The following is a 15,523-nucleotide window of genomic DNA, read 5'->3' as shown; positions in this document are numbered from 1 at the left end:
GCCTTTGACTATGTGGATCACAATAAACTGTGGAAAATTCTGAAAGAGATGGGAATACCAGACCACCTGACCTGCCTCTTGAGAAATCTGTATGCATGTCAGGAAGCAACAGTTAGAACTGGACATGGAACAACAGACTGGTTCCAAATAGGAAAAGGAGTACGTCAAGGGTGTATATTATCACCCTGCTTATTTAACTTCTATGCAGAGTACATCATGAGAAACACTGGGCTGGAAGAAGCACAAGCTGGAATCAAGATTGCCGGGAAAAATATCAATAACCTCAGATATGCAGATGACACCACCCTTATGGCAGAGAGTGAAGAGGAACTCAAAAGCCTCTTGATGAAAGTGAAAGTGGAGAGTGAAAAAGTTGGCTTAAAGCTCAACATTCAGAAAACGAAGATCTTGGCATCCAGTCCCATCACTTCATGGCAAATAGATGGGGAAACAGTGGAAACTGTCAGACTTTATTTTTTGGGGCTCCAAAATTACTGCAGATGGTGATTGCAGCCATGAGATTAAAAGTCGCTTACTCCTTGGAAGGAAAGTTATGACCAACCTAGATAGCATATTGAAAAGCAGAGACATTACTTTGCCAACAAGGGTCCACCTAGTCAAGGCTATGGTTTTTCCTGTGGTCATGTATGGATGTGAGAGTTGGACTGTGAAGAAGGCTGAGCACTGAAGAATTGATGCTTTTGAATTGTGATGTTGGAGAAGACTCTTGAGAGTCCCTTGGACTGCAAGGAGTCCCAACCAATCCATTCTGAAGGACATCAGCCCTGGGATTTGTTTGGAAGGAATGATACTGAAGCTGAAACTCCAGTACTTTGGCCACCTCATGAGAAGAGTTGACTCATTAGAAAAGACCCTGATGCTGGGAGGGATTGGGGGCAGGAGGAAAAGGGGACGACAGAGGATGAGATGGCTGGATGGCATCACCGACTCGATGGACGTGAATCTGAGTGAACTCCGGGAGTTGGTGATGGACAGGCAGGCCTGGCATGCTGCGATTCATGGGGTCGCAAAGAGTCGGAAATGACTGAGCGACTGAACTGAACTGAACTTCCCTAATATGTAACTGGAATCAAGGTTTAAAAAAAAAAATCTTGACAAATCAAGTCATGTGTCTTTAAAACCACTCTTGGGTCTTTGTCAAACTTTGCCTACTCTATACCTAGAAATTTTTTTATTAAAATCCCTGAAGTGTTTTGAAGCTTTGCCTGGTTTGGGTTTTTATTTTACTTTATTTATGTCTGTGTTGGCAAGTCTTTGCTGCTGTGTGTGCTTTTCTCTAGTTGCAGAAGCAAGGACTACTCTCTAGCTGCGGTGCTGGGGCTTCTCACTGCAGTGCTTTCTCTTGTTGCAGAGCAAGGGCTCTAGCGCCCTTGGCTTCGGTAGTTGTGGTACATGGGCTCAGTAGTTGTGGCTCCTGGGCTTTAGAGCACAGGCTCAGCAGTTATGGACCATAGGCTTTTGGTTTTAGTTGCATGTGGGAGCTTCCCAGACCATGGAACAAATCTGCGTCTCCTGTCCAGTGGTTAAGACTCCATGCTTCCTCTAAAAGGGGTATGGGTCTGATCCTTGGTCAGGGTGGTAAGATTCCACATGCTGCATGGCGCAGCCAAAAATAAATTAAAAATAAAAGAGAAGTTTAAAAAAAATTACATAGAATCAGCATTATTTCTAATAGAGTAATTTTCATTTTATCTTTCCAGATAAAATAGACAAAACAGACACAACTGCCAACAGCCTAGTAAAGCTGCTCCCTTACATTTCGAACACTATATAAAGTGGGTGTATATTTATAAGGATGCAAAACCAGACACCATGAAATTAAGCATCTTAAGCCACATAATGCAAACAACGTAAAAAACAGTATTTTACTAAAAATCAAAATAAAACTCCCTCTCTCCAGATATTTAGTTCTTAGAAGACATTCTACTACAACAGTGATGTTCCCAAATCATTTAAAATAGAAGAATTAATCTCTTTTCTATTTTATATACATAAATACTAACATACTCTAATGACAACAGTATTCTTAAGTACCAATATCTCAAAATAAATTTTGCTTTTGAAGGACTTCTTTCAATTATTTGTCAGGATTTGGGGTAAGCTTTTCCACTGAGAAGTTGTAGCACAGATAATGTGGACAGTGCAGAAATCAAAACTCGAGACTGGCGTTCCTTCACAGCTCAGTGGTAAAGAATCCATCCGCCAACGAAGGAAACCCGAGTTTGATCTCTGGTCCCGGAGGGTCCCACATGCTGCACAGCAACTAAGCCCATGTGTCACAACTGCTGAGCCTGTGCTCTAGAGCCCAGTAACCTCAACTACTGAGCCCACACGTCGCAACTACTGAAGCCATCATGCCCTAGAGCCCATGCTCTGCAGCAAGAAAAGCCACTGCCATGAGAAGTCTGCGCACTGCAACCAGAGAGCAGCTCCCGCTCGCTGCAACTACAGAAAAGCTCACACAGCAACAAAGACCTAGCACAGCCAAAATAAATAAATAAATGCATTTATTTTAAAAAGATCAAGATTGAAATAAAAACATCCACAGAATTACAGTACAGTGGAAACAACCCTTTCTACACAGCAACTCATCTCTTCCTTTCCCTCAGCTCTCAAAAGAAAAAGGTTGAAGAGGCTATAACTATAAGCAAGACCGAGTATAAGGACTCAGAACTGGGAATGATGTAAGGCATTCAGAGTAAAGAACTGTGAGTAAGTAATGGGCAATGAGCACTATCAGCTGCTAACACTGCAGAGACCCAAACATTAAGTGCCTCCTGCTGCAAGTATGCAGCATCACCTAGAAAATATTTTTGCCCCCTCAAAGAAAAAATGAGAAAAGAGATAATATATTACAGAAACCAAATCTACTCAACCTTTAAACCTAATATCAATTAACAAGAAACACAGGAGACTGGTATACCACTACAGCAATGTTAACTGGAAATTCAAACTGTGGGAAGGCTCCTGTTTTTTCAACAAATAATTGTCCAGGAAAAAGAAATGGGGGGGGGGGGGGGGGGGTGGTGATACCTATAGATTACAACACAATGCAGAGACCTACTGGACTCGATCTGAATAACTGTAAAAACACACTTATGAGATAGGAGAAATCTGAACATTGAATAGCAGATGCTATCAAGAAGTACTGCTAACTATTTTTCAGTGTGATAAGTTATTCGGTTTTTTTTTCCTTCAAGAGTGAATGTGACTAAAACACACTAGAGTACAAAAGGGCTAGAGTGCAGAAAAGGAACACTAAAAATTAATGCAGCTGAATAGATCTGGCCTACTCGGAACTGAAAAATAAATTATGAGATTGCAACCAGGGGAAGAGAGTAGCTTTACTTGCTTGCCAGCCAACCTCTTCTCCACTGATATAAGCTCTATAAATAGGCCCCAAGTGATAATGGCTGCTCAAATCACTTCATGTTGCAGATACTACCACCACTGACATGCATCTGGCCCAGAAGCAGTGCTGTGAATAAACTAGCATCCAGAAAGCAGCCAAGGAAGTTATCAAATGTAAAGAATGCACCAGCGCTAACAGACCCTCTAAGTACTCATAAGCACTATTAGTGTAAATCAAGAACAATTTTAAAGCACAGGTTCTAGATTTCCTCCAAGATTTCTGCTCTGGCCATTTTCTATCTCCCTCAGAAGAGGATACAAATAAAGATGGGTTACCACACGCTGGGACCTGAGGTCCCCTAAATATTGCCAAAAACCTATCATGCCCTCAGGCTCATAGCAAACAGTAGAGATAAATAATGGGGAACCCTTGATGATATAATGCTGATTTAAGAATAAACTATGCTTCTATGCTAGGTTAAAACTAAGGCAGACAGGATACTGCTTAAAATCTTGACCACGTGAGGTTCTTGTTCTTAGTACAGAAAAGAAAACAGTCCTGTTTTCCTAGAATTTTAGTCCACACCCAACTTCCCCATCCTCAACAATATCTTTCTCTAATTTTAACACACCTAACAAAACGTTGACTCTGGACATCATAGAAGCTATTTTTTTAAGCCAAACAACTCAGTAAAAAAATAACTTCTACTGATTCCTTTGGTCAGTACCTGGTTTCCAGAATGTTAACCATGCTAATGAAAACTTGAATTTGTCTTACCTAAACACAATCCTAGTTTATCCACATTCTTGGGAATGGCTGCTGCAAATAAACAAGATCTAACATTTAATTTTGTTGCTCTTTGAACAACAATCAGAACAAATTTACCAATACATGGACTTTAAGTCCAGGCAGAGAAAAAAGTATTTGGTACACGAACTGGCAGTACGAAAAAGAAAATTCAAGTCTCCAATCATTTTCTTTTACTCTTACAGACCCGTTTAAGAAAAAATCATTTTCCAATATCCGATTTTAAATTATTTTATAAATGAAAATACTAACTCCATACACTAGTTGTCTGGTTATCCAATACTTTTTTTCTCCTACAGCCTGCTTTTCTTCTCCACATTTTAGAGCAGGAAAGAAACAGAAATCATCTGGTTCCCTAGATTTGAGTTCCTTCAGCATAAATTTCTTTTATTTTTGTGCCCATCTCCACCTGGTGCCTGAGTGCTCAGAAAATGGGTTTTTAGTTTAACCAGGTATAACTGCCCCACCCTCAAATTAAGTTCTGCCGACAGATTTCTATTTTTGATTAATCTTCACGTGAAATGTGGGAGACCTGGGTTCGATCCCTGGGTTGGGAAGATCCCCTGGAGGAGGGCATGGCAACCCAATCCAGTATTCTTGCCTGGTGAATCCCCGTGGACAGAGGAACCTGGCGGGCTACAGTACATGGGGTCGCAAAGAGTTGGACACGGCTGAGCAACTAAGCTCACAGCACAACTAGAAAATACTCATCCAAGTAGTTTTAAAAGTAAATAAAGTCAAATTAATAACTCAGGACTTGCATCATCTATCTATTGGCTATTTCAAGTGACAGAATCTGAACAAAGAGGTATGAGGTATCTATTTTGAATAAAGACATGAAAGAGAATAGAAACAAAACTTAAACCCTATTAACGGATAGACTTGTGGTTGCCAGGAACAAGACAAGTAGGGGAATGGAAAGAGAGTGGGGTTATGCAATACAAGCTAGCATATACGAAATGGATGAACAATGGGGTCCTGCTGGATGGCCCAGGTAACTACACTGGATATCCTGTGATAAATCATTGTGGAAAATAATATAAAAAGAATGTATACACACACACACATACCTGTACAGAGCTGAATCACTTTGCTGTACAACAGACATTAATACAATGCTGTAAATCACATACACAGTTCAATAAATAACACACACTGCAAATTATTTTAAAATCATATTTACTATTATTCACTTCTATTAAAATGCTATGATAAATGTGTATAATATATATAATACATATTCTCTCTCCTGGCAGTTTAGAAATACGAGAGAGTAAGACAAACAAGGTAATTGTAGTTTCACCTTGTCCCTTTCTTTTACCACAAGGACCTGTAAGCCGATGTGAAAAGTGACTGAACATCAATCTCACTTCTGCTAAAAGAAACTGCCCACACAGAAGCAGGAAACACTGTTTACTTCCCTAAGTTCAATCATGAGTTCTGAAGAGTAAGGCAAGCAGTTTCAATGAAATCACTGGCCACACCATCCAAAATCACTGATACTCACAACTTTGCTTAGGCTGTTCCCTAGCCTGGAATGTCCACCTGGAAATCTATTTCCAGTTCCAAGTTTAAATGTGTATGTTTTCTTCAACCTACCAACCTTCAGGTGGTGAATTCAGACAAAAGTATAGTATTCAACACTATAAAGAAAGGATTAGGTTTGTACAAAAGTAACTGCAGTTTCAGACCATGAATTTTAAATCATTATAACTAGGCTCATACACATTTTTATTAATCAACTGGAAACCATTACAATCAACACATTTTTGCCAACAAATCAGTCTGTCCCTACAGTGTAAAAATACATGCTTCAGTATTCAACTAACTCTTGGAAAGCATTTTCTGCCTTCTGCTGGTTGTGGAAGCATTTTCCCTGCAAGAAGTTGTCTAGATGCTTGAAGAAATGGTAATCAGTTGGTAAGAGGTCAGGTGAATATGGCATATGAGGCAAAACTTTGTGGCCCAATTTGTTCAACTTTTGAAGCACTGGTTATGCGACATGCGGTCGGGCACTGTTGTGAAGAACTGGGCCCATTCTGCCGACAAGTGCTGGCTGCAGGTGCAGTTTTCAGCGCATCTCATCAATTTGCTGAGCATACTTCTCAAATATAACGGTTTCGCCAGGACTGAGAAAGCTGTAGTGGATCAGACCAGCAGCAGACCACCAAACAGTGACCATGACTATTTTTTGGTGCAAGCTGGGCTTTGGGAAATGCTTTGGAGCTTCTTCTCAGTCCAACCACTGAGCTGGTTGTTGCCAGTTGTTATATAAAATCCACTTTTCGTAACACACCACAATCTGATCAAAAAATGGTTCATAGCTGTTGCACAGCATAAGAGCAGATGACACTTCCAAACAATGATTTTTTTGATTTTCAGTCAGATCATGAGGTACCCACTTATCGAGGTTTTTCACCCTTCCAATGTGCTTCAAATGCTGAATGACCACAGAATGGCTGATATTGAGTCCTTTGGCAACTTCTCATGGAGAGGAAATGGCAACCCACTCCAGTGTTCTTGCCTGGAGAATCCCAGGGACAGCAGAGCCTGGTGGGCTGCCGTCTAAGGGGTCGCACAGAGTCAGACACGACTGAGCGACTTAGCAGCAGCAGCAGCAGCATGTAGTTGTAAGAGGATCAACTTTGATGACTGCTCTCAATTGGTCACTGTCAACTTTGGATGGCCGGCCACCACATCCTCATCTTCAAGGCTCCCATCTCCTTTGCAAACTTCTTGAACCATCACTGCAATGTACGTCCCTTAGCAGTTCCTGGGCTAAATGCGTTGTTGATGTTGCAAGTTGTCTCCACTGTTTTACAACCCATTTTGAACTTGAATAAACAAATCACTCTAATCTGCTTTTTGTCTAAAATCATTTCCATGGTCTAAAGTAAATATAAAGTAAACAGCAAGTAATAAGTCATTAGCAAAAAAACAAAGTGAAAAATACCCATTAAAATGATGTGTAACAGGACTTCCCTGGTGGTTCCAGTGGCTAAGACTCCCCAGCTCCCACTGCAGGGGGCCGGGGTTCAGTCCCTGGGCAGGGAACCAGATGACACATACATACCAGACCTGGCACAGCCAAATAAACAAACAAATAAAAATTTTTAAATGATGTATAATATAACCACATTTATTTAAGAATGTATGCCAATATCAAATAGCAAAGTTCAACAATGTAAATCCACAATTACTTTTGCACCAACCTAAATATTATGCCATGAAGACAAAGAGGAAGCTTAAATATGTATTATTAAGTCAAAGCCAATCTGAAAAGTCTACATACTGTATGATTCCAACTATATGACATTATGGAAAATGTGAAACAGTGGTAACAGTAAAAAGATCAGTGACTGCCAGTCGTTGGAGGTTGGGTGGGATAGAGAGATGGACAGACAGAGCATTTTTAGGGTAGTGAACGTACCCTGTAACACCATAAGGATGGATACATATCACTACTCATTTGACCAAATTTACAGAAGATACAACACCGAGAACAGCACTGTAAGCCTAGGAAAAAAAAAAAAAATTTAAGTTTCTTTAGCATCAAGGCCTGCCAGTCACACTCACCGAGCACCAGCAACGAGAGCACTACTGGCGCACAGCAAGCGACCAATAAATTGGTGCTGGGAGAATGAAGAGGTCCCATCTGAATGTTTGGTCTCTGTTTTCACAATGGCTTTTCCCCTCTTCTACAGTCTCATAGCTTTTTATTCAATTACCAATGTCTATTCATTTTTACTTACACAGCAAAGTTTATTTGGCCCTAATAAAAATAATACAGAATACCAAAATCAGTGTGGTTCAAAAGAAAACACATTAATAGTACAGCATTTTTCACCTTTTACAGATTTTCTCAATTACTGCCAATTCAGTAAATATGAATATAAACTGTTTTCATGGTGCCAGTTACTTGCAAGAAAATCAGGAAGGTCTAAGATCATTTGTCAAAGTTACAAACATACGGTCTCAGTCTCCAGTGTGTATGTATGTGTGTGTGCTTAGTCGCCTAGTCATGTGGGACTCTTGGTGATCTTATGGACTATAGTCATCAGGCTCCTCTGTCCGTGGGGATTTTCCAGTCAAGAAGACTGGAGTGGGTTGCCATGCCCTTCTCCAGGGGATCTTCCCAACCGGGGATCAAACCCAGGTCTCTTACATTGCAGGCGGATTCTTTACTGAGCCACCAGGGAAGCCCATGTGTGTGTGTGTCTGTGTCTACGCATACATGTATCACTTCCAAACTTTCAAAACAAAGAAAACATTCTAAGTGCCCATATGTCAACTCTGTTCATGCACACATCAAAATAAAACCATAAGACTGAAGATCCCAGCAAAACAACCCCTTGAATAATGAGTAACTATACAACCCCCTAGAAGTTACTAGTCATACACACAAGGGTAATGTCACATATGAAACAGAACCTTTGAAGAACAAACACTGAGCACTCAGTTCTCTCAGAACCTCATTAAATTAGAATCTAAAGGTAAATCTATCTTTAATCATGCAAACTATAAAACAAAGAGCATTTATGACACTCTTTCATAAATGCATTTAAGAATAATACAAACTGAATTAGTCAGTAATGTAACATTATGAGCTTAATATGAAGCTAACAACAGAGAAAGTTTCCAGTCCCAAAATCTAGTCCATCCTATTTTTCACAAATAAGATGTCAGAAAAAAAATTTTCCCATTAAGAAATCATATTTAGCTGACACTTCAGGTATAATTACCTTGAAGTTTCTCCTTTCCTATTTTATGTTTTGAAGTTAACCACTTTGTTAACATTATATAAAAGGTATGGTTTCACATGTCAAGATTACAGTGGTACTGAAAAGCACTCTGAAAGAATATGATTTAGAAATGTCTTTATTTCTCATTTTACGAAACTGCATGAAATTTCACTAAAGCTCTTCATAAAGTAGCATATAGGTCATCACAGTAAATTTCATCATAAGTTTCCTGAATTCAAATTTAATTCCTAGTTTTATATTTACTGTGCATAAAGCACTCAAGTAAGTATTGTATTACCCAGGCTATTTAACAAAAATATTACACTTCCTACTAAAAAAGATCAACACTGTCACTCCTTAGGACATCAGGTAACAACTGTAGGCCTCCAAAAATGCTTGTTAAAAGGCAATGTTCTTACTGAAGGGATCCAGATTGCCAGGATCAGCAAAACCACATTAGAAAGTTAATAGCCTCCCTCCTTAAAATATCCCAAGAGAAGAAAGAGAGTAATTTCAAACTGTTAACAGACGACACTACACAAGAGCCTAAGCAAAACTGCCAGATGTATTTGCAATGAAAAGGCCCAACCTTGACAAAGCATCATCAGTGGGTTTTGCATCCTACTGGGTGGAAGGATTCAGAAAGCAGAAGCTCAGGCGAGAAACCAAAAGCACATCCAGCACAAACTGCTCAAGCGGTTCAATCTGGAACAGGTACGGACGTTCATTCCTTCAACCTGTGAGCATCTATTCTGTGATAGCAGAGAGGACGATTTAAAAGGGAGAAGGAATGACGGGCTGAGGTTCTGTGGGGAGTTGCCGCCCCAAGACACTGAAATCGGTGCTACAAGAAAATAAAGTACAAAGTACGAAGTACCACTGAGGAAAAGAGAAAGATGATGATGAAGTTGAGGCTGGTCAGGTTACATCCTCGTCGGGTTTTTCTAAACAGAGTTGACAAATTCGCCAGAAAGAGGTCAATTTTGGAGACTGACACATCCCTCCCATTGACCAGGGGGGCGTCTGCCGACCGAAGAAGGTAGTGGAAGCGCCCAAAAACGCAGGCGGCGCCAAGCGGGAGAGAGCCTTCCTCCCTCCTCCCAGGCCTTAGCAGCCGCGGTGCTGGGGCGGCCGCCCGGGCTCTCAGAGGAGTCCGAGCAGGTGTCGGCGCCAGATTCCCGGCTCGCGGGGCCAGTAGAGTTGGCAAAGCCGCCGCGGCCACTACGCCCGGCCACCCGGGGTCCCGGAAAGTTGCGTGAAAGACAACTCCGGGGCCGCGAAGCCGCTCCCCACCTCCCGCGCGCGGCCCACGGGCTGCGACACCTCCAGCCTCCGGGGAAAGGGATCCACCGGGGGCAGGGAAGCGGGGAGAAGGGTTCGGCCCGCCGGGCCCGGAGGACGCGAGGGTCACCGGCGAGCCAGTGAGCCAGGGGTCGGGCTGTTTTCGTCCCTCCAGTCGGCCGCTACCCGGGCCGCGCCTCCCTCCGGGTTCCGGGCTTGAAGACCCGGCGCCCGACAGCCCTGCCCGTCACGACCCCGGCGCCCTAAACGCCGCAGAAACCTCGCCCGCGGCCCGCACCCCGTCCCACTGAACCTGACCCCCCGCTTCCCCGGGAAGCAGCCCGGGTCCCACGGCTCGGACCGGAGCCGGGCCGCGGCCCTGGGCCCCGTCGCGCCTCACCTGCGCTACGCAGCAGCCCCGCACCTCGTCGCCCGCTCCGCGCGCGCCCCGTCGGGGCACGCACCGAGCCCCCCCTGGCCGGTTCCCTCCGGGCCGCGGCGACTAGGAACGCGACGGCCCCACCGTCGCCTTCTCTCCTCAGCACAAGCTCCAGCGACGAGTAGAGGGTTGCGGTCAGGACCCCCACCGGGGTCAAGGGGAGGCCAAAGCGAACCCCACCGCCTCCGCAGCCTCCTCCACCAAGTCCCTTCACTCGTCCGCGCCGCCCGGAGAAAATGTCACCAGAGGCCGTTCCGCTCGGCGCCTCACTTCCGCCCGGAACCACAGAGCCCTGAGCCCGCCCGGCTAGAGCGGCCGCTGCGACGGGGAACCTCTAGGGACGAGCGCGGGAGGCCGAAAGGAAGCCAGACAGCGCCATCTGGCGGGACGGACCCCACGCTCCTCCGGCTGCAGCTCGCCTGGCGCGCGGGCATCGGCCTCCCGGGTTTTCCCACGCTCCCTGTATCGGCTCAGGCAGTTCCCTTCTAAGAAATGTCTTGCCCCCGGGGGGCGGGGGGTGTCGGGAAGCCAGTCAATACAAGCCACGGATAATGCCCTAAGAGAAAGTCGGCGCTCTCTTTTCTGTGCGCTGCTCAGGACTCACCCCTCCTGAAGCGTTACCGAAGGAAGCTCTTGGCGTTTGAATCCTTGAGTCACGCCGGCAAGGAAGTCCGCTCCGTTCTCTTCCCCACCTTTTCGCGGATGCCCACGGCTCTACTCGCGGAGACTTGGCTTTGCCTCTCTGATGCAGTGGCATCAACATTCCGTTCAAGTTTTCTGGATGAACCTTGCACGCCTTGCAGACAGACCGCCACCTGCTGGTGAGTCAAGAGTCCCCCAGAGAAACCCCGCTCCGCCCCCTACGCGCTATGCAAGACGCCCCAAATCCCACCTTTGCAGTCACTCCGGATTTGCACTAGCGCGCCCTGAGCTTTCGACGCCCTTCGCTGAGGTCTGGGATCGAGGAAGAAACGTGCTGGACGCGAGACCTGGAAGAAAGGTGAGGTGGGCTTAAGAAAGAGAAATCTCACAACTCAAGATCTGGCCAACGCTTCGCTCTCCCTAAAAGCAGGGTTTTGAGAAATAAATGAATACATAAGGGCTTGAGGAGAAAATGTCAAAGGGATTTACCTTTTCAGGAGCCTTGCTGGGAGTTGGGGTGACATTCCACTGGAGGACATTCTGAAAATCACAGCGCCGGTTCCATGCTTCCCTTAACGTCAGTCTCCCCTTTAGATCAGGCCCTCCAGCTCCCCCAGTTCACTCATTTATGCCTCCTGCCTACAGGCATGGGAATTTCCCATTCCTTCATGAGTAGATTGATAAAATAATAATAATAGCTAACTTCTCTGAATGCCTGTTATGTGCAAGACACTGTACTATGCATCTAAATGGACTCATTCATCTAATTCTCACAAGAACTCCATGGGTCTGGTGGTATTCTTGGCCCCAGATGACAAAAGTGGAGCCAGACAGTGGTAAAGTGACCTGCCCACGGTCGCTCCTCAGAAAGTGGCATGACACCGGCAGCCCAACTCCAGAGCCTGCATTCTCAACTGCTACCACCACATGCCTCCTTGAAATTCAGTGAGAACATACTATGTGCCAGATAAACATTTTGTTTATGTGTGTTATCTCATTCATTTATTTCCCTGCTTCCTTAGTCCTCAGGGAATTTGAGAGGTTTTGGGGGTAGTGACAAGAGCCCAGGCTCTTTCAGGAGAAAAAGAGAAAAGGACTAACTACTAAGATGACAGCTGTCGGTCTGAAATGAATGAATGAATAAGGACAAATACATTTTTTTTTCACTAAAAAATAAGGAATGCTTCTCGAATTTGCATGTCATCCTTGTGCAGGGGCCATGCTAATCTCTGTATCCTTCCAATTTTAGTGTATGTGCTGCCAAAGTGAGCACTACATTCAGTTTTAAAACAGCCTCTCCACGATCTTATCTCATCAGTGCTGCAGAGATGCTGAAGTAGGACCCTGACTTCTGAGGTACTGACTTGGCTCCTTCTGTTTGATACCAACAAGTCAATTCACTACAATGAGTGGACTGCTTATTTTTGGAGTCTGGGGAGTTTGATATCCTAATTATTAATAACCCTATTACTGCTGGGCTTCCCTAGTAGCTCAGCTGGTAAAGAATCCATCTGCAATGCAGGAGATCCCAGTTCAATTCCTGGGTGGGGAAGATCCCCTGGAGAAGGGATAGGCTACCCAGTCTCCAGTATTCTTGGGCTTCTCTTGTGGCTCAGCTGGTAAAGAATCCACCTGCAATGCAGGAGATCTGAGTTCGATCCCTGGGTTGGGAAGATCCCCTGGAGAAGGGAAAGGCTACCCACTGCAGTATTCTGGCCTGGAGAAGTCCATGGACTCTATAGTCCATGGGGTCGCAAAGAGTCAGACACAACTGAGCAACTTTGACTGACTATTACTGCCATATTTAGATCCCTAAATAGGGCGCTTGCTGTCTTCTTCCCCTTCTGTAGGAGCAGGAAGTGCTGGACAGCTGATCCTACTTGTCTTGGAATTGCCTCCTGGAATCTCCTGTGCGTTATATACTCAGCCCTCCAAGCTCCTGAAATCTCATCTCCGTAAAACCAGCCCAGTCTAAACCACATCCTGTTGCCTCTGTAGGAAATTTCTCTCAAGATCCCTTTGCTCACAGATACTGTACTATCACTGTGTCTACCTGTTGCCCTCTCTGTGGAGTTACTGCTGCATCACATCAGTAGTTCTACTCAGTCTGTCATAAACCCTGGAGGCCCAGCCTTGAGTCATCTTCAGCTTCATTGCTTACACCTGATTCATCGTTGGACCTGGGGTTGGGCTGACAGCAGGCGCCTAGTCAGGACGGCCTTGCTTTGACTAGTCTGTTCTCTCCTGACTGAGCAGGTTACTTTCAAAATTTGCCCCTGTAAGGCGGACACTATTGTTAGAACCACTGGTTAGATGAGGGAAATGGGGGATCCGAGGGATGGAACCTTCAGCTCTGGGCTACCCCTCCCTCATGTAACCACCCTGACCTTTCCTCCCCCGCCGGCATCAGCAGCCTCTGCTGCAATCTCCCTGCACCTGCCGTGAGGCCATGGAACGGTTGAGTGCAGGGAGGGGTGGTGTTGACCGTCTTCACTGTAGTGGCCTCATAATTTCATTCAGGTCACTATGTCCAGAGTTAACATCCCCTGTTCTGCCTCACAGCGTCATCCCACAGAATTAAAGTAATGTCCCCATATTGGAAGGCCGTCCGGAAGCAGGCTGAGTGACTTGGTCTCCAGGACTGAGGGCTTTGGGGTCTGGACAGATCTGGGTGTGGATCAGGTCTGCCTCCCTCGAGCAGAGTGACCTCCGGGCAGTTCTGTAACCTCCTTGAGACTCAGCGTCCTTGCCTGTCAAACAACTTCTTGTGAGGGGTGAGGGTGAAATGAGTTTAGGTAAAGCTCCCAGCACTGCTCTCGGCTCAGAGAGAACACTCGCAACAAGGCTGTTGTTCAGATGGCAACACTCCAGGTCAGCGCCTCCCACAAGCACAGACTCACATGGGTCAAGTACGGTGGTGTTGCCATCTCCAGGGACTCATATTTCCAGAGCAGCAACTTCACGTGGAACCAGAATGGAGCAGGGAAAAAGGATGCCGTGAACGCAGAGGCACACCACCACCGCCCTGCTCTGGGCCTCTGGGGTGGGTGATGGTGGCTCCTCTCTCTATGGTTAAGTCCCTCTTTCCAATCAGGTGACACCCCTTCTATATGTAAAGTCTGTAAGTCTATTGAAAAGTGGAAATAAGTGCAAAGGACAGTTTTAACTTTTTCAACGAGTATGTGTTAACCTCTCTTTAAAAAAAAAAAATCTATTTGTTTTTGGCTGCGATAGGTCTTCATTAACTCCACGTGGGCTTTTCTCTAAATGCGGTGAGCAGAGGGGTCTGTGCTGCCGTGGTGTCTCTTGTTGCAGAGGACGGGGCTCTGGATGCATGGGTTTAGTTACCCTGCACCATGTAGAATCCTCCTGGACCAAGGATCAACCCTGTATCCACTGCATTGGCAGGCACATTCTTAACCACTGGACCACCAGGGAAGCTCCTCTCTTTTTAAATAAAAGAACGGCCCTGGGAATTCCCCGGTGGTCTAGAGGTAAGACTGCACTCGCACTGCAGGGGACATGGCCCCATGCCTGGCCAGGGAACTAAGAGCCCATATGCCATCAGTTCAGTTCAGTTCAGTTGCTCAGTCGTGTCCGACTCTTTGCGACCCTATGGACTGCAGCATGCCAGGCCTCCCTGTCCATCACCAAGTCCTGGAGTTTACTCAAATTTATGTCCATTGAGTTGGTGATGCCATCTAGCCATCTCATTCTCTGTCGTCCCCTTCTCCTCCTGCCTTCAATCTCTCCCAGCATCAGGGTCTTTTCAAGTGAGTCAGTTCTTTGCATCAGGTGGCCAAAGGGATTGGAGTTTCAGCTTCAGCATCAGTCCTTCTAATGAATATTCAGGACTGATTTCCTTTAGGATGGACTGGTTGGATCTCCTTGCAGTCCAGGGAACTCTCAAGACCATAGAACATGGCAATAAAAAAAAGAACAGCTCTGTGTAACAGCGCCTGACCCTGTGGGACCTCTAGGGTGGGAAGGGTGAGGATTTCCCCTGTTGCCTCATCAGTACTAGCACCCACCGCCCATCAACACAGCTGCTTTTCCATTCGTAACATCTGCCCTCCTTTGCACCCGTCGTGCATCTTCTTTCTCATCCATCCGACACAGCAGAGAGTTCCGAGGGGGTTTGACCGAGTTGTCCTGCTCTGTGGTGGACACACTCCATACGTGGATGGGCATGGATGGAGGAAGTCTAAGCACCTAAGCTGCGGAGACACAGAAAACTGA

The 15,523-nt window shown here is 45.4% G+C and overlaps 1 protein-coding gene, 1 long non-coding RNA gene and 1 other non-coding gene across 7 annotated transcripts in view; 1 reads left to right on the top strand and 2 right to left on the bottom strand.

Annotated features, from left to right (window-relative positions):
* Positions 1-10,877, bottom strand: part of ARK2N (arkadia (RNF111) N-terminal like PKA signaling regulator 2N) — an 85,619-nt gene extending 74,742 nt beyond the window's left edge. For 3 of the 5 annotated variants that reach the window (XM_070361848.1, XM_070361849.1, XM_070361851.1), the window contains exon 1: positions 10,604-10,877. The gene's annotated coding sequence lies outside the window, so the exon portion shown is untranslated. The remainder of the gene's footprint in view (positions 1-10,603) is intronic. The other 2 variants (XM_070361847.1, XM_070361852.1) reach the window with 2 other exon arrangements.
* A 172-nt stretch (positions 10,878-11,049) lies between these two features.
* On the top strand, positions 11,050-14,433 carry LOC138985432 (uncharacterized). Its single transcript, XR_011462490.1, has 4 exons — positions 11,050-11,463; positions 11,543-11,642; positions 12,534-12,640; positions 13,135-14,433. It is a non-coding gene; the product is annotated as an uncharacterized lncRNA (long non-coding RNA).
* On the bottom strand, positions 12,454-12,557 carry LOC138985468 (U6 spliceosomal RNA). The gene has a single exon (XR_011462536.1). It is a non-coding gene; the product is annotated as a U6 spliceosomal RNA (small nuclear RNA).
* Positions 14,434-15,523: the final 1,090 nt, after the last annotated feature.

The sequence above is a fragment of the Bos mutus genome, chromosome 24 (genome assembly GCF_027580195.1).
Source record: "Bos mutus isolate GX-2022 chromosome 24, NWIPB_WYAK_1.1, whole genome shotgun sequence".
Classification (NCBI taxonomy): domain Eukaryota; kingdom Metazoa; phylum Chordata; class Mammalia; order Artiodactyla; family Bovidae; genus Bos; species Bos mutus.
Note: the sequence above shows the minus strand (reverse complement) of the source record. Positions and strands in the feature narration are given on the sequence as shown.